The sequence below is a fragment of the Phalacrocorax aristotelis genome, chromosome 5 (assembly GCF_949628215.1).
Source record: "Phalacrocorax aristotelis chromosome 5, bGulAri2.1, whole genome shotgun sequence".
In the NCBI taxonomy this organism is placed as follows: domain Eukaryota; kingdom Metazoa; phylum Chordata; class Aves; order Suliformes; family Phalacrocoracidae; genus Phalacrocorax; species Phalacrocorax aristotelis.
The window spans coordinates 21,901,975-21,927,875 of NC_134280.1; the positions used below are offsets into that span (position 1 = coordinate 21,901,975).

Consider the following 25,901-nt stretch of genomic DNA (forward strand, 5'->3'; position numbering starts at 1 on the left):
GATCTGAAAAAATGCTCCACCACTCATCCCTTCTTCAACACAGAAGGCCTATCTTACATCACTGTTCAAGGCAGTCGCAAAGAAATATATATTTATGGAGTCTTTAAGTACTTCTAAGTATATTCATTATGTTCATAGTGACATTGCTATGAAGGACACTATATAAATGGAAGCTGTGCTTGCAACCAGTCACTTCAGATAAACAAACGTCTTGAAGGACTCACCCAGCACACAAAGGAAGTTGCCTTCCTTCGTTTATGGGGAGATTAGCTCCCTCCAGCTGATATAATACATGGTAGATAAAATAACGAAACACTTCTTCATGCAGTGTGAAATGAGATCACAATGCAAATCCAGAAGAGATCACGTGAGCAAACTCTTTGGGGCAAGAAGCTTGTTTCCTTACTTGACTATATAGCACCTAGCACATAACTGTGATTTGTATCTCACAACATACATCTACATAATATTAACAAATGTCTTACCAAATGAGGCTGAATAACACTGGCAAATGGTAATGCATTTAAAAATAAATAATCAAATATTCCTCCCACAAATCTGTAAAGGCAGTGCTGCATCTACGCATCAGTTAAATATTCGAACCCTACCAAAAGGGAGAAATGAAATAATGTTTATTTCTAAAAGGTTATTTTACCGTTTGATGTAAAAGATCTGCTAATACACTATGCCTCACAGAAGGGCTCAATTAATACATTGTTTGCCTTCTAACACCAACTGCCAAGACACAGCCTGGACAGCTGACCCCAACTGACCGAAGGGATATTCCATGCCATATGACATCGTGCCCAGCAATAAAAGCTGGAGAAAAGGAGGGGTAGGGGAGACATTAGTGGTTACAAAGTTTGTCTTCCAAAGCAACCACTGTTTGTACTGAGGTACTGCTTCCCAGAAGTGGCTGGACAACGCCTGCAGATGGGAAGTAATGAATCAATTCCCTCTTTTACTTTGCTTATGCACGTGAGCTTTGCTTTCCTTATTAAATTGCCTTTACCTCAACCCTCAAGCTTGTCCATCTTATTTTCTCCCCCTGTCCTTTTGGGGTGGGAGGGGGTGGGCATCTGGCAGTCAGCCAAGGTCAACCCACCACAGCAGGGAATATCCACAGTATTTTATAATTTGGAGGTTTTGTCAGCCTATCACCATCTTGGAAATGGTCTTGTGTTTTCTGGTACTCCTCCTGGATATCAAACCCATACTGCAATTATTCCTCTTTGAAGCAGGTCTGGTATACACTCACCTATTTAGTGCCCATAGAGTTATTGCCTAGTAATCAAAAATATGACTCACATCAGAAAGCAGTAGTAGGTAATGATGCAATTTATGTATGTCTATAGGTAGAGCTTTCATCCAAAAAAAGGGGGTCAGAGCATTAAGACACAAAGAAGACAGATTAATAAGTGGAGAAAAGACTAGATGAAGCATGGAGAATCTGAAGATTTGATGTTTAGTATAATCAGTCTCCAGCTGGATGCACAGTTAATATCAAAACATAATACTAAGGATCCACTTACTGCTACCTACATTAGCAAAATATCAACTCCCAGTGAGGTGATTCTCTCCAAAACCAATAAACTGCTTACGCATAAAACGATAGCAGAGAGACAAAAAAGTAAAATGCCTGCATGAAGTCATGAACAGAACAGGTGGAAACATCTTATAACCGGGAGCCCAAACCACTTTCTTTAACCAGGGAGCCACCTGGGGCCACAAAGACTTTTTGGACGGAGATGGAGTAATTTCTCAAAGCATACACATTGTTAGTGAAAAGCAGAACCTCTCCTAAAACCTCATGTTAAAGACCGAAGGATATACAGCAACTGCATTTCTTTTGTTGGAGCTGAATTTCAGCATAGTTCCTACTGTCTGCCAAGGTCCCCAATACCAGCACTTAGACCACAGTTTGCACCTTGTTGCCAGTCTTAACAGCTAAAACAATGATTTAATAGGTGTGATTCCTGACTTCTGTCACCTCTAGAAGTCTGTTGATCCAGGACAGAATGTACTCCTGCTGACAGAGCTGTATGGGGATCTTATTTCTTATACTGTTTCTGCTGTGAATAAGACTAGTTCAGCTCCTGTACGTCCTGTTAGTACTGTTCAAAAGTACTATATTGTTCTTCAGAAAGAACTGTCAAACTCTTCTGCCTTATGGGACTGAAGGCTAAATTATAGTACTGTTGGCTAAACCAATCCATGCAATTTCACTGGGATATAAAATACCTGAGATACTAAGAGCTCTGCTAAATTTTAGAAAATATTACATCTATTGTAAAGCACTTTAATGAACAGACCCATATTTCAGGTGTGCAGCTTTCTCTTTCTTGCGTGTTTTCTGCTTTTAATTATTTGGTGTTTCTATGCCTGTAATAAGTCTCCCTCTAAGAAGTTTTGTCTCATAAACAGAATATTTAGCTGTTATGTGGTGTATTGTCTTTCTCTTTGGAATAAACTCTGCTTAGAGATCTTCAGCACTTTTGAAAAATTGTGTTTATATTACTCTTTTTTTTTTTTTGTAGCTAAACTGCGGGCTTATCCTGGCAAGTAATGGTTTAGTTACCTTACACGCTGAGCTGTGTATATGCTTGCGAAAAGCTGCTACTCTTTTAACATGAAAATACTGTTCAGACAGGTGTCCTGGATTTCGCTGGGATAGGGTTAATTTCCTTCCTAGCAGCTGGTATAGTGCTGTGTTTTGGATTTAGGATGAGAATAATGTGATAACACACTGATGTTTTAGTTGTTGCTGAGCAGTGCTTACACTAAGTCAAGGACATTTCAGCTTCCCATGCTCTGCTGGGTGCACAAGAAGCTGGGAGGGGACTCAGCCAGGACAGCTGACCCAAACTGGCCAAAGGGATATTCCATACCTTGTGACATCTTGCTCAGTGTATTCACTGGGGGCAGCTGGTCAGGAGGCAGCAATTGCTGCCTGGGGACTGGCTGGGTATCAGTCAGTGGGTGGTGAGTGGTTCATCACTTGTTTTTTCCTGGGTTTTGTTCCTGTCTCTCTCTCATTGCTTTCCTTTTCATTACAATTTCTTATTATTTTATTTTATTACAATTATTAAACTGTTCTTATCTCAACCCACAAGTTTTCTTACTTTGGCTCTTCAGATTCACTCCCCCATCACACTGCGGGGGGGAGGGTGAGAAAGAGGCTGTGTAGTGCTTGGTTGCCAACTGGGGCTAAATCACGGCACAGGATATCTGAATTTCTGTTTACGTTTTTAGATAAAGTTTAAAATATATAAAAAAAATGAAATTTATGTTCCAGTTACTGTGAAAGAGATTCACTTATAAGGATTATTTATCATATTTCCTCCTCCTTTGTGGGAGTTACAAGATTGTAACTGTGCAATGCTTTAGTTAGTTCTGCAACATTTGTAAAACTGTCAACAGTAAATAAAGTATGTTTGTTGGCTTTCATTTCCAAGATAAAGATATGGCTGACATAAAATGTTAAACACCTCCTGCTTTAACCAAGAGGAAAAAATATAATGCTTTTTTTAAGTATACAATACCATTATTAACACTGTACCTTCTCAAGCTTTGAGGTGGCTCCTGAACTAATAAAACCAATTTGCTAGAAGAAAGGCATCTCTGAGCTATTGCACAGTGTCTAAACCCAGAAGCATTTAAACCATTTCTTGTTATTTCCTTCCAAACAAAAGTGGGTGTATTCAGTGTTCACACTGGACACAGTCTACTCAAATGTGTCATTGCCACCAAGAAAATAAAAGGTAAACAGTTGAAGAGTGGGAGGAAAGGAAATCTACTGCTTTAGTGGATCAGTCTCACCAAAATAAGATTTGCATTAAAAAGTTGCTATGAAAGGAAAGGGCATGACATTCAGGTTGTTTAACAGTAGTAGCAGTTCCAAACTCAGCACAGATGAGGGTACCCACATCTGGTACACTGAACAAGAAATTCTGCCCATAAAGAATAGCCAATATTAGTATTAACTATAAATTCCTTCATTAAGATCTAACAAACATTTGCTTATGACTTGAGAGGTTATTTAATTTTAGAAACTTTTCTAAAAAGGCATGAAATATGATGGAAAGCCATGAGGAATTAATAAACCTCCACACCCCTTTGAATCAGCGGATAAAGCACAAAACTGGGTAGAGGGCTTTTCTTGACAAGCAAATTCCAAAACAGTGGATAAAGACCAACAACACTGAAAAGAACACAAATGTGAAACATCTTTCTACAATGTTTTCAAGTATTATTCACCTGGCTTTTTAGAGAAAGAGACTGGAAAACAAGGAAGAGTCATTTATTGTTAGTATAACTGAAATCTTAAGAGTCTAATAATTATTAGTTACAGACTGATAATAATGCAGTTAAAATTTTTGTTGTACCCTTCTCATTGTAAGTCCACCCTTCCACTGCTCCTCTGGATCCCCTGATGAGCTTCCTTCTAGGTTAGGCGTGTGAAGGGGTGACAACAGGGACTTGTGGGCAGTTGGAGTCCTTGGCCAGGAGTCCGATGTTCACGTTTATGATTCCTTCTTCCTCCTCTAGAATCCACTTGAGGTCAATTTTATCTTTGCTAGCATGCTTTTCTACCTTTCTCTTTCATTGGTCTGCAGCTCTAACCCCATTCCTGAATTTCCTATGTATGTTACCTCTTAGGTATGTTAGATACTACTTCTTTGTTAACACCCAAACCATTTTTTTTTCCTAGCTCGAGGCCTGCATTATTTTTAACCGACCATGGATATGCCATTTATAGCCACAAGGTCTCCAGTACCAACCCTGTGCCCCTTCCCTCATCACCCTATGCCAATACTCCTATGTGGCGCATCCTAGATCTTCACTTCTGGATAAGTCCACCTGGAGAAGGTAGCCTCTGCTACCTTACCAGGCCTCTATACCTCTACGCTACATCACTAGGGTTAGGGCACAAAAGACCTCATTCTACATCGAACAGCGGCAATGCAAAACTGCGGTTGTACCCTGCAAACAAAAGTTTTTGCTTTATGGGCTATAAACAGAGCCTGAGACATCCGACCCACGGCAAAATTGCGGCCACAGCTGGACCAAAGCATAGGTAGGTCAGGCACAGCAAAACGTGACGAGCCTCGGCTCTCAGGCCACGAACTCGGTACAAACCTCCCAGCGCGCTGCCGGCCGTGGCGACAGGGGTTGTTAAGAGGGTCCCGCGTGGGGTGGGGTGGGGTGGGGCGGGGCGGGGCAGGGCAGGGCAGGGCAGGGCAGGGCAGGGCAGACCCAGCCGCGAAGGAGGCGGCCCCAAGGTCGGCGGCCGCCGGACACGGCTTCAGCCGGAAAAAAATATATCCTCTCCCCATTTTTTATTTCTTTTTAAATAAAGCTCCTAGGCGTGGTGTTTGATGTCCCTGCGCACGCAGGGAAAAGGCCGGCTCTCAGCCCTGTTCCCATTTCCCGGAGCAGTTGGAGAAGGGCGAGACCAGCTCCGCTGCACGCGTTACCGCTGCCGGCAGCCACCGTCGGGGCTGGGGCGAACCCCGGAGAGGCCAGGGCCGCGCCGCAGCTCCGGCCCCGCTCGGCACAGCGACGGACGCGCCCCAGCACATCACACCCGCCACGACCCCCGCTCCCCGGCGCGGTGCATCCCCTCCCGGAAACGGCGCTGCCGCAGGGGTGAGCTCTCATTGGTCCTTTCTCGTTACACCATCCCGCCTCCTCGGCGTTGCGCGGGAGGCGGTTGGCTCGTGGCCGTTGTCAGTCGGAGAGTGCGAGCCCCGCCGCTGCACGGGCTGCGTTCTCCTGAGGTGGGCGCTGCTGCCGGGCACCGCGGCGGCTGGTGCGGCTGCGGGTGGAGCAGTGATGCCGGCAGCGGGGCGGCGTACGGCAGCGGGAGCCCGGCACGGAGCGGCGTGCGCCCAGGCGGGCGAGGGCGGCGAGCACGGCCGGTAAGGTCCGGCCGCGGGGAAGACGGATGCCTGCCTTCATGCGCGTCCGTTACGCCTCGTGCTGAAGGGGCCGGCGGCAGCGCCGAGCAGCGGTACCGGCGCGGCGGGGAGGCAGGATGCCCGCGGCGGGCGGCAGAAGCGGTGGGCCGCGGCGGGCAGGGGTCGCGGGAGGGCGCGCTCCCCCACCGCCCCTTGCCGTGCCCTTCGGCGAGGCGGTCCCGGCCGTGCCCCGTCCCGGTCCCCGGGCGGGACCAACGGCGCGGCGGGAACTTCGGTGCCGCCGTCCGCGGGTGCCGCGGCGAGGGGCGACACCAGCTCCTCTACCAGTCGGGTCTGGCGGAGGGGCTGCGGTGCTGCCCCCTCCGCTCCTCCGCCTGCTCGGGAGAAGCTGGGGCTGCGGGGGTGGTAGCTGGGAGAGGCGGACCGTGCCGCGGCGGTGTGCCGCGCGTCCCGCTTTCCGCGGAGAGAGCTGAGGGGAGCTGAGGCGGGCGGCCGGGACGGGCCCGCGGCCCGGCTCCGGGAGCTCGCGCCCGGGTGGCGAGAGCAGCAACCGCTAGGGCGGGCGTGCGCGCGGCCCGGCCCGGCGGTCAGCGTCGCGCGGCGGGGATGGGCGGGGGGGCGGAGGCGGCTCGAACTCCCCTTGTAGGAAGGATTTTACCCGGACGCCCAGGAGGGCGGTGCGCACCGGCGGGGAAACTGAGGAAGGTGCTGGTCTTGCTGCGGCCGCGGACCGTATCTTAAAGTTGTTAAAGCAGCTAGTTTAAAGAAAAGTTATTTTAAAGTAAGCGTGAGGGTGACGGTTGATACATGGTCGCTGGCTGTTGAGACAGAGGAATCCCAAAGATGAAATCCCGTTTATATGTGTGCACTCTTTTTCATTGTTCTTCAACCTGCTGTACTTGTACTGACAGAAGATATTGGAAGGCTTTGAATAGTGTGAAATCTTGTTATTTTAGAAAAAATGGCCCTTCGATGTTCAGAATCTTGATTATATAACACTTTAAGAATTCGTTAGGGTGCAGCCAGACTTTGTGATGATGGACCTGATCCTTCAGTCATGGAAATAAAGAGGAGTTTTGACATTGACTCAATAGGAAGCAAGATAGCATCCCCAATTAACAGTTGAAGAGAAAATAGTTCATGTTATCTCGTTATTATTTTACATGTGATGGGTCAGGCATTTTAAACATGGAGAAAATTTATGCAGAAAACATAAAGAGCATTTAATTTGATTCAGGTTTTCATTCTTTTGTAGCTGTAAGCTTCCTTCCCTACTTTCTGGGAGTGTATTGATTTGGTTTTATCTTTCTTGATAGAGAGCATTCTGATATGTTAATTCAGTTATAAGGATCTATTCAATCATATAATGCATAACGTGCTTTCAGAATTTTTAAAAATCATGTGATAGATGGCAAGAATGAAAAACTGTAAACCTCCTTGTTACAAATAGATGCTCTGCTTTGGAGAGCTGAAGCCCAGTTTTACAGCTGAGGGAATGGCACTAGTAAATGTAAAAGATTTGAGGTATAGAATTTATAACTGATACAGGTGTGTGCTTATCCACTAAATATTGTTTTTGACAGAACATAAATTGCTAATGAAATTTCAGTTTCTTGTACATCACTGATTCTGGGTAGATCTGGAGAGATCCAGCAAAATGTCTTACTGGTAAACCAGTTTCAGAACTCTCATTTAGTTAACTTGTATCAAAGTCTTCTGAGTATTTTAGGTTAATTTAGAGAGCAATCCTGATCCAAGTACATTGCACATAGCCATGATGCAATGTCTGCAATGCTCTCAGTTGTGCTAGACCGCCTCATATATCACCTGTGTTTTCCTTAGGTGCTTTCTTAGGAAAGAGAACCCCAAATTTTTGTGGTGGTTTTGTGGCAGACACCAGTAGAATTTTTGCAAAGATTACATGCTGAAAACACCAAGCTTGTTTTCCCCACTGTGAGTGACACCAAATTCTAATCTAAAAATCTAGTTTATGAATGGGCGAACTATAGAACCTTCAGCACATGCGTAGTATTTATTTGTGATACTCATTTCACTGGGATTGTTCTCAGGTGGACATGCAGGAGAATGTGTGCCACTGTATTTGCTACATAGCCTATCTTTGAGGGAAGAAAGTAGATAAGACAGAGTTCTTAGGAAACCTTTTCTAAAAGATCAAAATATTTCAATTGTGTATCTTCAGAAGGGTGCTCAATTCAGTGTTGATGTATGTTATTAAGTAATGAACTTTTTTTGAGCAGGGATCATCCTACCACTAAAGTGAATATAAATGTATTAACTATTTATTTGTTAAAAATAATCATCAGCTATAGACTTAGTAATATTCAAAATTATTATATAATGCTCATACCTAGTTAAAGCTAGGAGAGCGCAGAAGTTTTGGAGGTTGTTAGCTCGCTTTTCATAGTTTTCCTCTATATAAAAGAAAATGAGTCTATCTGTATGCCTCCCAAGTAAAAGGACACTTGCTAAAATGACAAAAAAATCTCGGATTTTCCTAAGCTGCTTTCGTAGTAATAATTTTTACAGGGAAGTATTCCTATATGCAATATCATAAGAAATCGGCAGCTGAAGCAGTCAATACTGTCACATTCTCCAACCTGCTGCCTGTTTAGTTGCTTAAAGATGGATACTAAAATATTGATGTAATTTGCCATGAGTAGTAGGAAAATTATTTATTTTGATACAGCTAGGAAAAACAAGTGGCATGCTTTTTTAGACATAAGTACAGGTGTACATTTAGTTGAACTACTGAAGAGTTGCAGAAGATCATAGAAAAGAGGAATGAATGATTTATCTCCTCCTAGTTGTACTAGATCATGCAAACGGTAGCTGATCTTTTTGGAAAAGCTAATGCTGTTTTTGAACTGCATTTAAAATACTGACTTGTAGCTGTTAGTACTGTCTCCAGAAAACACAGCTACTGTAAATGCCGATGTATGGAAGCTCTGCAGAATTCCAGATAAACAGAAGTATAAAATCCATCCGCATCCAAGTGTTCCCTTTGTCACTTACTCAAAGGCTTCAGGTGTTTCCAAATGGTGATAGTGTCTACTGCTGCCTAACACTGCTATAGGCATATGTGAACGACCAAGCTTGCTCTTCCTCAGCTCCCGTGTCTCCTGTGAATGCTTTCCAAGGAAGTTAACGAGATACTCTTAAACAGGATATGGTAACTCAGCTCCTGATGCTGAGGGGACAGCTCTTCAACAGAGAAACAGGGGAGAGGTGAAGATGGGTGAGTTGCTCTTTGACTGGTAGGCATGCAGGCGTAAATTTTGGCAGAGTTGTGCAGACTGCAGATGTGTTGGTGGCTGAGATCAGCCTTCTAGAGTTCATCCGGGAGAAAGAAAGGATGTAGGAGTCTTTCTGAGCCCTGGGCCTGCTTGCAGGTAGTATTAATACAGAGATGAATCAAGGTGTGATAACAAATTATGAATCTCATTTATGACCATGCCCTTCTTCTTGTATCACTACCTAGAATGTAAAATTGCTAGGTATTTTGCAGCTGTAGTGGGGGGTGAACACTTTTTTTTTTTAACCCTCCTGCATTCTGATTTTGTAGCTCTCAATTTAACCTCCCAAACTACTGGGAGTAATCTAAATATCTGCAATAGTTACTCATCAAAACTGTATTTTATTATTCCCTTGAGAATGAAAATGTATAATTTAATGCACATATAAATGTATAATTTAATGTATAACATAATGTATCACTACATATATAGATTTCATAAATATAAATTTCCTCCTGAATAACAAGAAGTTACTAAATACTGGCAAGGGAGCTAATGGTAAGAGTGAGGCGAGTGAAGAATAGACTATACAACTGAAGCCATGTGAGAATTCTGCTGAGCTATATTTATTAATTTCTACGGAGTGTTGCCAGCATACCTTCCTCCTTAGCAGAAGGTGCTCTGTATTATCAGTAGCCTCAAAATAGTTCAGTTATAATATGCCTATCTCATGTATAAATACTTTATGTTGAAGAGGGCAGAAAATACACTACAGATACTGGCTTTTGCACTCAGTTTTTTAAGACTGCCTTCCGAGTACCAGTAAGCTTTAACTCTTACTATCTTTTGAGACTTGGTTTAGTAGAAATGCGAATGACTTACATGCCTAACCTTGCCTCCCTTTGAGCTGTTCTGCAGCTCTGCTGTTTGAGGGGCTGATGTTTGTTTCTTTTGTCCCTCAGCAGGTGGCTACATTTTCTCTGAAATAGCCACCCTGCTGTGGAACAACATCTGTGGCATTGTAGGGGTCACAGTGGCTGGAGTAATTAAAATATTTTCTCTTGGGTCTGACCTGTATTTTTGTTTAAAGTACAAATTTATTCCTTAACATAGGATATTACATGTTAGAATTTATACTGAAGGGCTGCCAGTATTCAAGTCTGACCTGTATCTTTCACAGCAGTTAAGAAGCAGGGGTGTAACGTTTTTTGTGTGGGTGCTTTTTTCAGAGTTTAACAGAAGATATTAGAGAAAATTGAAATGAAAAATATCAGAAAAGCTCTATTGGTCAGACCAGTGGGCCTTCATGCTTAGGGTTTGGTCTCCAACAGTGATGTTAACGGATGCTATTTAGGGTCTGTACACAAACCTAGCCACTTTATGTATCTGTTCCCTTGTACTCTCCCTGCATACTTAGTTTTCATATTAGGAATGGTAGGTATATGTCTGCTCAGTGCTTTTAGAGCCTGTTTGTAGACCTACAAACCTAGAAGTTGTCTTTTTCAAACTTTCTGATGCTCACTACCTTCACAACCTCCTCTGGTGGTTAAGTTCCAGAAGCTTACTACTAGCTTTGTAAAGATGCAATTTAATCTTTTGTAAACTAATGTCTTCCTAGCTTTGTTAGATGTCCCTTAGTCCTGTTTCTGCAGGATTTAGCAAGCAGAAGTTTTGTGTTAGTTTACTTACCACCTTTGTGGTTTGCTTGATCATATCTTTCTTCAGCCTCCTATCCAACTGAAGAGCCTATTTAGTCTCTTTTTCTAAGGCAGGTGCTCCATCTTTTTAATATTTTGTTTGCCCTTCTCTGACTAGAGTCTGTCCTTGAGATGCAGAGACCAGAACTTCACACACCTTGAGATGTGGGTGGACCAAGGTTGTATAAATGTGCTCAGTCTTATTCTCAATGCCTTTCCCCATGATGCCCAGTGTTTTGCTAGGGTTTTTGGTTGCTGTTGAACATAAAGCCATTAATTCCAGGGATCCGTCAATGATGACTCCTAGATTTCTTCTCCAAGTAATTTGTCAGCATTGTATGTATGCGATTTAGATTATTTTTCGTTAGATGTATTAGCTTAGATGTATCTACACGGAAGCTTATTTGTCTTCTTTTTGTCCACTCTGAGTTTTGTAAGGTGCTTCTGGAGTTCCTTGCCATCAGCATGGCATAAGTTCTGTGCTTGAAGGCAACTTATAGAATCATAGACTCATTAAGGTTGGAGAAGACCTCTATGATCATCAAGACCAACCATCAACCCAACACTACCATGTCTCCTAAACCATGCCCTGAAGTGCCACATCTAAATGTCTTTTAAATACCTCCAGGGACGGCAACTCCACCACCTCTCTGGGCAGCCTGTTCCAGTGCCTGACCACTTCAGTAAAGAAATTTTTTCTAATATCCAATCTAAAGCTTGAAATGGCTTGAAGCCATTTTCTCTCATTCTATTGCTAGTGACCTGGAAGAAGAGACTGACCCCTGCCTCGCTACAGCCTCCTTTCAGGTAGTTGTAGAGAGCGATAAGGTCTCCCCTCAGCCTCCTCTTCTCCAGACTAAACAACCCCAGTTCCCCCAACCTCTCCTCATAAGACTTGCTCTCTAGACCGTCCACCAGCTTCATTGTCTATCTCTGAACATGCTCCAGCACCTCCATGTCCTTCTTGTAGTGAGGGGCCCAAAACTGAATACGATATCCAAGGTGTGGCCACGCCAGTGCTGAGTACAGGGGCATGATCACTTTTTTGTTGTAATTTTGCCAACAGTATCGTTCCTTATGTGTGTACATCTGATGTCTGAGAGGGATAAAAGTGTTGTGGCAAATCAGTCAAGGTGTTCGTAGATCTTAAAAATGGCTTGTATATAACACAAGCTTTGCTTTTTTTTTTTTCTTTCTTTAAACCTCAGCAAACATGAGCTCAGAAGAGTAACAGGTTAAGGCTGTGTCCAGAAACCCAGACCACCTAAAAAAAGAAAGAAAACTCTGAAAGATGCCATTCAAGGCACTTACTACAACTGCACTGAATGGGGAAATGAGCATGGTGGTATATGGTATTTGATCCACATTGATTGCTGTTAAAATTATGCTTAATTAAAACCAAAGAAGCTCTAAAATATTGGAGTGCCAAGTGATGTTTACTCAAATAACTTGAATACTTTCCTAGCCTCTCTACGGATTCACTGCACAACAGGCTTAACTCCAATACCATCTAATTAATCACCTTCTATTTGTGAACTACATTTCACACTAACATGAAAATAATACGCAAAGCATTTCCCCTCCTCCCAGTTTTATTGGAGATTAGGCTGGAAGACCACCATATAGAAAGGATCTCTTCATCTTCCTTGTTCAAAAACAGGCTAGTCATTTGATATTCAGAGCATGTCACTTAGAAGAGCTGCTGCATTGCAAACAGCATTGAGAGTGAGGTTTAAAGAAACATTAGAAATGTATTATTAGTGTGCTACATTTATTACTTGGTGTTACTTAGTAATAAATGTGGTTTCACAGTAGTGTAAGCGACTCCAACGTCTGTCTGTTATGATCCTGTCTTATCTTCTGTCAGTCACAATGACTCCATCCTTCCTAACCCTTTGCAGAACCACTTCAGCACAGTAGTCTGCCAGAAGATAACCCCTACCCACTGGCCCCTGGTTTAAAACAAAAACAAAAACAAAATAGAAAACCACTTTTTTCCAGCTTGAATCTGCTTCACAGATGACCTTATGAAGGCTGATGCAAGGGGGGACGTGGAACTCTGAAGGTAAATACAAGAGGAGAGCAAGATGGTTGACAGGCAGCTGTTGTCAAACCACAGCCCGAAGTGCTGTTGTGTTTCTTGATTTATTGTTGTTAAAGTGCAGAAGTACAGGACTATTTTAGGAGTCAACTTACTGCTTTGTTAATTTAAATATTTAGCTTAAAGAATTATATTTTACATTCTTTGAAGAAAAGCCCCAGCTGTTCTACAATCCATTGACGAGGTCATCTGCTACGTAAACCTGGCTATCTAAAAGACTGTGATACCAACTGTAGTTATTTGCAGCAATATGATTCTTCTTTCATTTTGTTTTGCACCATAACACAGTTCACCAAAACAGCTTTTCAAATTAGCATGTGTTCAAGTATGTAACAAATATAATATTTCTACTACTTGAATTTAGTAATGGGTGGTTTAAAGTCAGTTTCCTGATCTATTAATGGGTGCTGTTTGCTAAATCTGTAGCAACCAAGGCAAGGCAGTTCTTTGTGACAGGAAAAGGTTTTGGTGTATTCCTTTTACATCATGTGCTTGACACTTGCCTAGTGCTACTTCATGACAAACATGTCCCTGTGTACGGTAGCTGCAAAGTCATGAGCTTTCTGTTGGCTGATGCAGCTCAAGATTAGTTTAATGTGGAAGAGTGAGTTCATAATAGCCTGTAAGGATGTCATGGATGGACATGAACACTGTTAGTGTACAGTCACGCAGTCTTTTTGTTCCCCCCCCCCCCGGTACATTTAGGCCACGGTAGTGGTAATTGATGAATCTGTGCTGAATACATTTAGCAGCATACTGATAGAGCGCTGCCACTTACACTGCTTATCTGCCTTAAACAGGCTATCATCATAAAAAGTGGAACTTGTCTTCCATTTTTTAATTATGACAGTATCTTCTTGTGTTAAGATGTATGCAATCATTCATCTAACATTTTTATAAGATACTTCGGAACCATCAGCCAAATCTTAACATGTTCTTCCCTAGGAAAAAATACTTTCATGTAGGTAGGATGGTACGTGTAAAGGAAGCCACGTGGCTGTGGGTTTCCACAAAATATTCTAAACTAGTTGATTTCTTCTATGTACATTTTCTAAGATGACACTTTAAATCTCAAGAAAGCATTTGGTCTGTTAGGCAGCTACTAAGAGTGGTATTAGTACATTCACGGCATTGTACTGTAGAAATTTGTTTTATAAAAGTTTATTTAAAACTTTCAGAATTTGCAAGAATTTTCAGTGTAGGAAAAGAATACATTTTGCTCGGATTTCAGACTTCATTGTAAACCCACTGGTTTTTCTTTTTGCCAAACTTTTGAGTATGCTAGGTGTTTGTTAAAAGGCCTCAGAAAATGAATCTTGTGTGAAAGGTAATCATAAAACACGTTTTGCTATATGTAGTTTGCTACTGTATTTGCTTAAAAGAAGCTAGGAAATAATATAGCACTGCTGAAAGTTGGCTGAAAGATTCAAATGTATGAGCATAGCTGCTCATACTACAGGTTGTCATTACATGAATTCACCTTCAAATGAAAGTCTCTCACCAAGTTAATGGCAACTAGGTTAGGTTGAGTCTGATGACTCAAGTCTGCACATATGTGCTTGAGATTTACCTCTATCCTATCAGTTTGTTAAAGAGCACAGCACTACTTCTGCTCTGCAATACCTGTTACACAAATATTTTGCTGTGTTGCAGCTCAGGTGAAAAAATGTTCTGAAACTCTGAAGAGACTGGCCTACTTGCTGAAACTTTTCATATGCAGATTTCAGATTACCATACAAAGTCAAACACTCCCATTGATAAATCAGGGGTTGAAATAGACTATAAAAAGTCTGGAATAGAATTGGAGCATCCATCTGCTACTGATGTTGCAAGTTGGATCATATTAAACATTCCTCAAAGAAAATATACTTCTACTGGGATAAAATGTTTTATCTATATAGTCTGTCTAGTTTATGAAATTAGAACTCAATGGGAGTAGTATTCAATACATTATGTCCTAGTTACAAGTAAGGAGGAGATACTGAAATACCATATTATGGGTATCTTACTCTGAATATTTTTCTGGAGAAAATGCAAAATTGTGATAGGTGGGGGTATGAACAAAAGAAGTGTGCATAGAGGCATCAAACAAAAAGCTAGTTAAATTAAGAACTAACTTCTAGAAGTTCTATACTGTTTGTTCCGTAATGTCCTCATTTAAAAGGGAAATGAAATACTATTTGTTACTAGTGCAAATTCTAAACATAAACAGACAACTCTGTTGAAAAACATCAAATGGTTGATATTTGCTGTCAATTGTGTTTCATTTGTAGAGAAGAAACTAATTCTTACTCTTTTAAGATTTGGTATTGATACCACCTGAAGCCTTCTGCAAAGTGAATTTGGTATTGCACCTCATATTGTAAAATTACTCATTATCATCTGGCACAGTTAGATAGTGCTGTAATCTCAGGAATGGTCATTACAAAAGTAGGTGGCAAGAGAATTTGCTAGTAAAAGCAAAAAGCTCACATGCAGGTTTTTGGAGGGGAAAACCGTGTCATAGCATCAGCTGTCCACTTTCAGACATTTTGTCATTTCAGTTTTCTGAAACAAAATTCATTAATTCTTTTTAGAAAGTAAACCATAAAATGACACTCTGCAAAATGGCTCCATAATAATTGCACAGAAAACAAGTGAGTCATATGTAATGGGTTTTCCTCTGAAGATGTTACATTTGTACTAGGTATCAGACTATGCATCAAGTCATAGTAAAATGTGTGACTGAATGTGGATGATGCAGCAGAAGTGGTGGATCATATAACAAGGAGACCATCGCAGTAGGCTTCTGCTAGGTTTTGTTTGCCCTGCAAGGACTTCTTGGAACAAAGACACCCCACCTGGAGGTAGAAAATTTCTCTGAGCCTCTGCCTATTGCTGCATTTCATCACGGGTTTTTGGCTGAGGCACCTGACTGTTGCTGGCTGGGTTACTGCAGGTAATTCTGGCTGGCTGTCATGGGATCACAGGTCCACCTAGCAGCAGGCACCACGGCATATGAGTTTGAGCCTGGGCCAAACCATACCCATTTTATATAATTTTAAACTAGATATTACTATAATAACCACGAAGTCTGGGGAAGCCATGTATTGGTTAAAATGTCACAGCTGAGGTCACCTGGAAATCATCTGCTTCATGATTTGAAAAATCCAAGAAAGAAAAATTTCTTTACAACCCAGTAAAAGTAAGCAACATAAAAGCACTAACGGAACTTGTATTTTGTAAAGTATGTCCCTATTTTCTGTGCGGTCACTCAGCCAAGTTACTGCATGCTTTCATTTCTTTATTAGATACTGTTTGAGGTGATTGCCAAGAGGTGAGAATTCTGACATGCTCAGACATAGCTGACCTCTTTGCTCAGGTTCTATGCACTCTGTACAGTTATCAGTGAAATGAAGACTCAGACCTGTCATAATTTCTGTATAAGACCTTTTGGGCTCCAGTGTTTTTGACTTTGACTGCATGTTACCTGATATTTTGAAACTCATTTGGAGCCTGTACTATCCAGAATTATTGTTAATGCAGTTCTTTCTAGCAAGATACCAATAAGGGCTCTGCATGGTTTTTCCAACTTTTATAGATCTACCCTATCAAACTCTATCAGTTTTTATGTTATTGGATCAATATGACCTATAAGCAAGGTTACACTTATACAACATGTACTTGTTTGAAAGTAATTTTTAATCACAGTTTTAACAATATGGCTTCAAGCAACTGTATTAAAAATATGTTTTTAACTTTTTAAAGGTGTTTTGTTATTTTCTTTATGATCTAGCATGTATGTGCAGATAGAAGTGTCTATTATCCTGATGTTGAAATATCCTCTGAATGAAAATTATAGTGATTAATGCGAGAAATCAGTTTTGGTATTAGTTACGTTACAAATGCTCATAGTAGTACTCATTTCTTCACACTCTTTGAGACTGAGTTATCTGTAGAACAAATTAAGAAGTTTCTACGCAGTGTGGCAGAGACATGCTGTCAGTTTTGGCTCCCAGATTCCCTTTTGCTCTGAACACCAGAGCAGATTTGCTTAGGCCAGAGACAATCAAGAGCAGTAGTCCTGGCTGGATGTGGTAGATCAGTTTCCAAGTCACATTCTGGCCACTGCATGCTGCAATTAATTGGTCCCAACTGCTAGAGAGCAGCCAGGAGAGCCAGATGGGATCTGCTGGGTCTGAAAGTGCTCTCAGACACACAGGCGTACTTGTGTACCTGGTGGAACTTGTACTTGCTTGGGTAGTGAGTCTACTACAGTTTGGTCCCCTAGGAACCTTAGCCAGGTAGCATGAGGCAAACTGTTGGTGCTGAGGACACTACAGAATCAAGTAGCTGTTAACTGGCTTCGTGACAGCTTGCTTCTCTTGCAGAGTGGAAACTTCATGCGCTTGAGCACCTGGCCTAGCATTTCCACAGCGATGATAAAAATGCTGATCAGAACTTCAGTTTCAGCTTTTCTCAATTCAAAAGCCTTCTAAATATGCAGTATGTACATATTTATTTATGCATGCCTACATTGTTAATCCATTATGTTGTCTTGTGTACTACCTGTGAATTCTGTAATTGATTTGGTTTGTATGTGTTATTCTTGTGTGCCAGGATTTCATAATTCACTGGATGGCTTTTTTTGCCTGATTTGCTGAGAAGGGCATAGGATTAATAAATGTAGCTCTACTTTGTTCTCTGATGGACTATTTTGATGGAGAAAAATAAAATTATTTGTTTAACTTTTGTACATCTTCAGTGTTGAAAAATGAAATCATGTGAAGCTTTTCAAGGTGATGACCACATCTTTCATGTGTAAAACAATACAAATTGTTGTAGTCTTAGCTTCTTTTGCTATACAGTAGCTAGATAAGAATATAGTTAATATTAGATGGATAAGAATATAGTTACAGTACAAGGTTATCTCATGGGATATTCAAATTTATGAGACTGTTCTTCTCTGTCTAGAAAGACAAAGATTTTATAGTCTTCAAACAGTTCCGATAGGTGGTATTATGCAAGATAATTAAAAGAACTATGGAGGTGACAGGTGGTGTTTAGAAAATCTGTAATGAACCCCAGACTGGTTAAACTGAGGACTTAAAACTGTTTCCAGTGTTTTTCAACACATATTTTTTTTTTTTACTACTAAACTTAGTTAAGCTAGACATTTTCAATGAGATGAAGTGACATGCTTAAAGACAAATAGATTTTCTAACTGTATAAGTAATATAACAATATACTGTAATGAAAATTCAGGAGGTGTTCCCTATGAAGCATAACACTAATATTTCATGTATAACCAGTATGGAAGTTATTAAATTGCTTTACAAGGAAAAGTTGGTATCACAGTAGCAAGGAATATTACAAGCTACTACTGCCTCTATCTGAAGATGTATTGTTTTGTGGTAATGAAATGTTGTAATAACCTTGCGCGCCTCTGGAGAAGAACCTCAACTATAACTCTCTGGAGTTATTCTTCAAACTGTATTATTATTCAGCATAAATAATTTTTTATGCAAAGAACAGTTACAACAAACAGAACCATGACAATGAAATGACCATATTCAATGTTAACAAATGCATAAAAGGCAGGCTAATATACAGGTATGTAGGCAGAAATAGTAATTTAAAAAAAAGTAAAAATAGTTGATTGTCAAATGAGTTTCACATCAAAGTCCTTAAGCGAAGCCCACTGGACTAACTAAAAGTCATCTCTAAGACCTCAGCTAATTTCCAGCAACCTTGAGTCCTTTCCCCTCTGCAGTGTGAGATAAAAGGCAGGACTTCCCTGAATTACAGTGAATCCAGTTTTCAGGATTTAGGTAATTAATACACCTTCAGTGCATTTAAAAGTCTTTCTTGAACATGGTGTTGTGAAGATTTATAGTTTCCTTGTCCCCAAAAACTGTAGCCTGTGGGTTCATCAGGATACTATCTATACTGTTTCATAATGTTTGTTTTATCCAGGCTTTGGAGGACTTTGCTTTCATAGGTTTTTTGGGGTTTTGTTTTTTTTTTGTTTTAACTGTCAGGATCACCTTGCTCAATTTTTGTACTGTATTTGCTCTGGAAATAATGAGAGAGAAAACAGTGAAAACTCTGTGAGTTTGGGCTAGATATTTAAGTTGGCAGCATAGTTAATATTAAAGTTGACATGCATTTTAAGGTTTTAGAGAAGTTTTGAATACTCAGAAGAAAGGGAACTTTGTTATTTAGCTCATTCAGTCAAGTTTTTTTTTTTCCTGAAAATGGTGCCTTCCAAGCAAAATGACAATAGTCTCTTCTCCAGTTAGTGTTTCAGACATGTAACTGTCATTGGTATTAATAGGAGTTTAGAATGTATATCCAAGAGACAGCACAATTTGATACTGAAGAAAGTAAGAGAGAGATATGATGGCAAAGATCAGATCAATAATAATTTTTCTCAACTCATGTTAAAATTTTTCTGGCTTTGTATAAGGATTGAAACCGTGACACTCAGTGGCATCTTCATATTTAAATCTTCACAGATTTTTTTTCTTTTGCACAGCAACTTGTATACTGCACTTTTTGAATCAGTTGAACCTTCTTGTTTTCCAGGCTGCTTTTCTTTCTTCTACTTAACAAAAGGTAAACAAATTTGTGTTTTTAAAAAAGGAAAAGAAAGTCAAATAAAAAAATAGTATTCTGTGTTTTACAAGGATGGTTTGAGGGGAGAGCATTCCTAGGAAGCTTGTATATTATTTTTTTGTTTTCTCTGAGTGTAAAGTATGAAAAACTTTTTCAGTTTTTCCCTTTCTGATTCAACTCGATTTTCATACATAGGAAGACACACCACATGTGTATGGTGAATTGTTTCTTTCAAATACACAACTCTCTCATCATCTGGGGAGTAAGTATAACCCAGTTATTTCTTGATATGAGGAAATAATGAACTGCACTAAAAGGTGTTAACCTAGAAATTTTTGTGCCTGTTACTAGCTTAAAAGTGAAACAGCTTTCCCTCTCCTCTTGCTGTATTATACCTTGTGTATTGGTATGAAAATTGTTCCTTTGATTAGGTCATTAAGATATATACAGAAGACTTCACCTTGCAGACCTAAAGTACATAAAACTCACAGAAAAGTCGACAGGATGTTTGCTCATTAAATGAGAATGTTGCTGAACGAAAGACTGTACTACTACTACTGCAACAACTTTGCATCAAGCTTAAATTCATAATCCCATAGCAGATAGACCATATTGGACTCCCTCACGGAAATGCTGCTTGAACTCCGATGTTTACCCAATACAGAAGTGATGAATACATGGCTATAATGGAAATGCCATTTTTTTGGTGCCAGGTTATCCAGTGACACTGAGGAGGATTACTTTGCTTCAGGAATTTGGCATGTCATTTAGCAGTGTTTTAGCGAGGCTGCATTTCAGTGGCATTTTATTAAATATGCCAATTTCTATATTGCATTTGACTTCTGGTGGCAGTGACACATGACTTTTTAAAAAATGCACATCTGCTTCACGAAGTCAGATGGTCTTCAGGAACATGGTGCAGGGTCATGTCAAAACTTGGCATATACTTGTATGTGGATTTCATTTGCACTTTTTTTCAGGGTCAGTTTCACTAAAGGGTATCCAAGAAGATGCTTAAAGTGTAGCCATATGCAACACATACTATGCTTTTTATCACAGCGGTATCAGTCAACAGAGGTGGTGTTGTCTTTTCCTGTTTTACTGAAAGGACAGATTTCATTCTCTCTAGACCTCTGTGACAGTTGCAGAGATAGATAGAATTTCCTGAAGGGAAGGAATAAGTCTGCTCTGCTTTTGCTATTTGCTGTTTGAATTGCTGTTGTCTGTGGCTAACTAACAGGTCCCATTTTCTCTTCTGTCCTAGAATTGCTGTCTCTTCAACCATCCACAAGGCTGCATGCCAGTGGAAGATGATGCAGATCCTAAATTCTTAAGTCTTTATAGGATTTCTCTTTTGAATTGATAAACTGCATGCCTATATTTATTTTTAGACCATTTGCAACTTAGGCACATATGTTTCACAGCTTGATAGAAAGGGTACAGGAGAACTGGTTAGGCATGATTAGAAATTTTGGAAGCATGAGGGCTATGTGCCTTTTAGAAAATAATGTTGCATAAGAGGTGTTTTTGAAAGTGTGCAGTAGGGGTTTTTCAGTTGAATTTGGTAGTGGTGACAAGTGTTGACATCTGTAAAACATGAGCTCATCTCTGTATCTGCAAAACAAACACAGCACAAGCAGCAGCAACTTAAACTAATCTCCTCTGTGCCAATGTTTTTTTATTTGTCTTTTATAATTTAGTATCAATGCCCAGTGAGCAAATTTATACATATGCTTTATTTTTTGTTTAGTTACTGCCTTCAGTTAAAGGTTTTTCAGGGTTGATTTTAAATTGTCAACACGTGTGACAGTAGCAGTGCTTTTAGTTTTGATGTGGACAGAATATGCAGTAAATCACTCTAAATGAACACAACTATGCTGAAACTCTGCTCTCTCTGTGTGCAGAACAAAGATACCCAAAAGACTCCTGTACTAGAAGCAATATAATCACAATAGCATCGAGCTCCTTATGCGTTAATTGACTCAGTTGAGAAAATACAACTGTGTAAGAATAGTATAACACCTAAATTGCGTTGTCTACCTCTTTACTGAACCCAGAGTCAATCATGTGACTTTTAAGGATCTTATAATTTTTATGTTGAAATAGAAAGCAACAGTTCTGGTAGCAGGAGTGCTTGTAAAAAATTAATTTAGATTTCTTGAGTGTCCATTGCTTTCTCGTGCATCCGTATGATGTAAAGACAGCAAGAGAGAAGGTGCGTTAATGTTATTTGGAATAAAATTTCTCTAGTGTTCCTTAAAATATTTGCTGCTCAGAAAACAGAATTAGAGAGAATGGAGCTGTAATCTAATAAAGAAGGCAGAAGTTAGCTTTGGAACATTCTCCATCCTTTTGGAAAAGTAAGAAATTCACCTTACACATCACTGAAAGAGGGTAGTGTGATTTGGTAGGGTTCATAGGTTTTTGCTGGGTTTAGTTGGTTTGTTGGTTTGGTTTTTTTTGCTGTGCAGATTAAGTTATTTGTTCTAATGCTCACTAACATAATTTCAGCTGTACAAAAAAAAAAACAACCCAGTGGTGTATTGACTCACTTTTGTCATGTTGTGAACCCTGTACTGTTTCAAAAAAACTCACCACCTCTTGGCAATTGATGGTATGCAGCACTTTACATGTATATACCGTCTTATAGCCAGGGATTTCTTTTTTCATTCTAAAAGAATCTTGTATTTAAAAGTTGGAAACCAGTGCAGTTATATACAAATGTAAAATGGTTCTGTAAAAGTTATTCCCTGAACATCTAGATTTACAGATTCTGTATGTAGCACTGTGGCATGAACACAGTATAATTCTATTTGGCAGTAGTATAACTTTCTTTTAAAGCTCCAGAGGTTGTCTCAAACTATATCTTGTATATTTTACATATATGTATATATCACACAATATTATTATTACACTGTCAAAAAAGCTAAACTTTAGGCATGACTTAAGACAGATGCCAAAATCTAATCATTGCAGATGCTAAACCGGTGGTGTAGTTATCACTGGTGAGTTATCAGTATGAGAGCTCATACAGTTTCACTATTTAGCTATGCTGGAAGGCCAGAGAAAAGAGAGTGACTTTACAAAACTGTTGCAGAGAGCCTGTCTCTTTATCACAAGTCCTTGGGTTTTGAGGTGCTTAGGGATTCAATCACTAGGAAACATGCTTTGCATAATTTAAGATCAGCACTGTGTTATACTCTGGCTATCCTTGTCTGCAGTGACTACCACCATGCTAAGTGTAGTTAGCAGTCTAATAAAGATAATCTAATCAGGGACCCTAATCTAATCAACCATAAAGCTAGACCCATAGCACAAAGGTGCCAAAAGTTAGCTTGACATTTTATGCCAAAAGAATGGTCCAGACTCAAACAAGCTGGTACCAGGTGGTATCAAAGATGCATTGTCTGCTCCAGTCTTCACCTTTTCAGCAATTCCCTCATAATTTTCTTTTTGGTAATGGTTTTGGTTCACCAATAGGGCCCTACCCCCAGCAGTATAACAACAATACCAAACTAGCCATTGTCTAAATGTACTAACCTAACCAGCCTGAGTAACATCAGACTTGAAGGCTTGACTTATTTATATGGGAAGATTACTGCCTGCTGTCACACCCTTTCTCCTGGCAGAGGGGGGAAATTCCTAAATTTTGGTGAAATGTTCTGTTGATGTGTGAAGTATTAATTAGCTGTTATTATTCAGTTATTTCCTTTAAAATATTGTATGGTGTGTTAAATGAATACCAATCTCACAACAGCCACATCTCCTTGTTCACTAGGTGTGATGTAAGCACAAGGCTAGTGTTTTAAATATGGAGTAGTAATTTCTGGCTTTCCCCAGATATTAACTAAGTTCATTTAAATAGATTTGGGGTAACATAGGGGGCAATAGTCTACTTAAAAGTTCTTTCAAAATATTTACAATCCCATTCAGTATGTGAATGAAGTCCAGCCAAAAGACTTTCTAGTGTTCCACAAAATAAATCCAGTGTTTTCACTCTTGCCAGCATGGTAGGAGTTTAATTTTCCATATAAAATGGATTCCTAGCTCATGATGTGATTATAAGTCTTGTATAAATGGTTAGTTTTTATTGGGAAGATATTTCTTTGTTTGAAAAATATTTTTTTTTCTTTGGTGCTAAAATTATTGGGGGGGGGGGGAATTGCAAATGAGATACCTCAGTATGAAAACCCAAACTAGACAAAGGGCTAAAAATGCATCTTAAGGACCATTAGTCAGAATAATTTGAGCTGACAGTAGCCAAGATTGTTTTATATATGAAGTTCATAAAATAGCAAGTTGGTTTCTTCAGCTGGGAAAAATACCTAAAGGGGTACATTTTTTTTTTGCTGCAGTTGCTAGGGAGCAGCTTATACTGTATCTGTGGGATATAATGGGAGTCATGTGTGAAATGCACTACACTGATAATTTATCTCAAAGTGGTTAGAGCTGAATATTACATTCACAGAGCATATCTCATTGTACAAAATAAGACTATGAGATGGATGCTGTTAGTAATCTTAGGTGACAGAGCCGCTGTGATATACAAGGTACAGTACGTGTGTCAGTAGGCTGTCAAGAACGTGCCATTCCTGCATGATTCATAGGTGGGGCTATGATTAAGTGAGTAGAAAATTAATACATTGGCTAGATGGGAAGAATGAACAGACCAGATGAGAAGAAGGAAAACCTGTATTTTGACCTATTTGACAAATCTGGGAATGATCAAGGTCCTGAGAATCCCAGGTCATGTATTCTTTTTAAGACAAGCTCATTGACTGGGGGTCTGTGTTGCCAGTAATATGTTGTTTAACAAAATGAGGATGGGTAAATCGTAGGGGGATCTGACTGACCTTACTCCAAAGTGAAGTTGCCACTGCATTTTCTAAAACAGCTGCTTAGCTATGAAATGTCAACATCTTTAATAGAAACCTTTATAATTATATAGAACTTCATTATTTTCTTTCAGAATCTGTCAGCTTGGAATTATTTTTGTTGAAAACACAGTTTGGCGTTATTAAAACTGTAAATATAATACACAAATTATACACTGATTTCTTATTTTTGTACCACTAAGCATTTCCAAAAATTATCCAAATATTGCTAAAGGTTTCCATTTTAATATCAGATTTAAAATTTCAATGTTTTTTCCATTTTGAATCAATACAGTGATACTGTCTTGAAGCTTAAATTAATTGATTCACTCCTTTGAGCACTGGTGCAAATTTTTCTCACACGTTGTACACAGAAATTAAGTGTATTTTCCTCAGCAATTACTGCATTTGTTCAAAGTGAATTAGAAAATTAAAAATGTTTGAAACTCTGTTTAATTAGATGATTAAAGAACCTGGCAAGCAGTGTGATGTTCAGATGAAAATGAAAGGTATTTAGCATTTTTAGGCCATGCTAGAATTCAGATAGGATGCTAGTTGTGCTGTGCAGTTAAACTGCCACAGAAAGGTTTGCAGTGTCTTGAAATGTATGGGATATGTTTATAGTTTTCAACCAATTTTATCTTTCCAGGCTCAGCCACCTGACCTTGAAGGGTGCTCTCAATAAGCAATCTTAATGTAAACTGCCTGAAAACATGATGCTATTCGTAACAGCAATTTGAAACCCATTGGACTTGGCCCTCACAAAACTTTGTGAGCAGATTCTTGACTAATGCATACTATCAAAATGCAGCTGAAGTTAATGAAGTTACAACTGTGTACACTAGCCAAAGATTTTTTCCCCCAAAAAAACTTCATAATCTGCTTTTGCAGATTAATAACTTCTCCAGCCTTTTCGAAATGTTAGATGGTTTTTTCTTTCTCTACTTAACCTTTAGGTATTCAACTCTTCCTTTTAGCCTCTTTACAGAAGGTTAACTTCTGTAATGTCTTCATAAAAGTCCAGCATTTTTTTCCCCATGAAATATTTTGGTATTTTAGCAACATCTCAAATTGATTCCAAAGGCTGTTTCACTGTTCAGACTTTGTGTGATAGAATAGACTTGTTCATGCACATTGTATTGAGAAACAGTTACTTAATGTCAAAAATGGTCCTTATTAAAATGCAAAGCCTTCTTTAATTTTTTTATTGTTCTAATTTTCCTTAACTGATTTCTATGTGGCTTATATTATCATAAGTTTTAATTATTGTTATGTACATTTACATGTTCTTCATTTAGCTATTGGGGTTTGCTTTTATGAATGAAGCATGTAAAACTAATCATTCCAAAGAAAAAAGGACTAGACATTGTAGTTGGTGTTGTATATAGTTCTTTGCTATCCCACCTTCATTCAACTTTACTTCTGAAATAGCATAACAACATTTCCAGTATTAATAC

The 25,901-nt window shown here is 39.6% G+C and overlaps 1 protein-coding gene across 4 annotated transcripts in view; it reads left to right on the plus strand.

The window, feature by feature from the left end:
• Positions 1–5,721: 5,721 nt before the first annotated feature.
• Positions 5,722–25,901, plus strand: part of B3GALT1 (beta-1,3-galactosyltransferase 1) — a 225,920-nt gene continuing 205,740 nt past the window's right edge. For all 4 annotated transcript variants that reach the window (XM_075093359.1, XM_075093358.1, XM_075093357.1 and 1 more), the window contains exon 1: positions 5,722–5,921. The gene's annotated coding sequence lies outside the window, so the exon portion shown is untranslated. The remainder of the gene's footprint in view (positions 5,922–25,901) is intronic.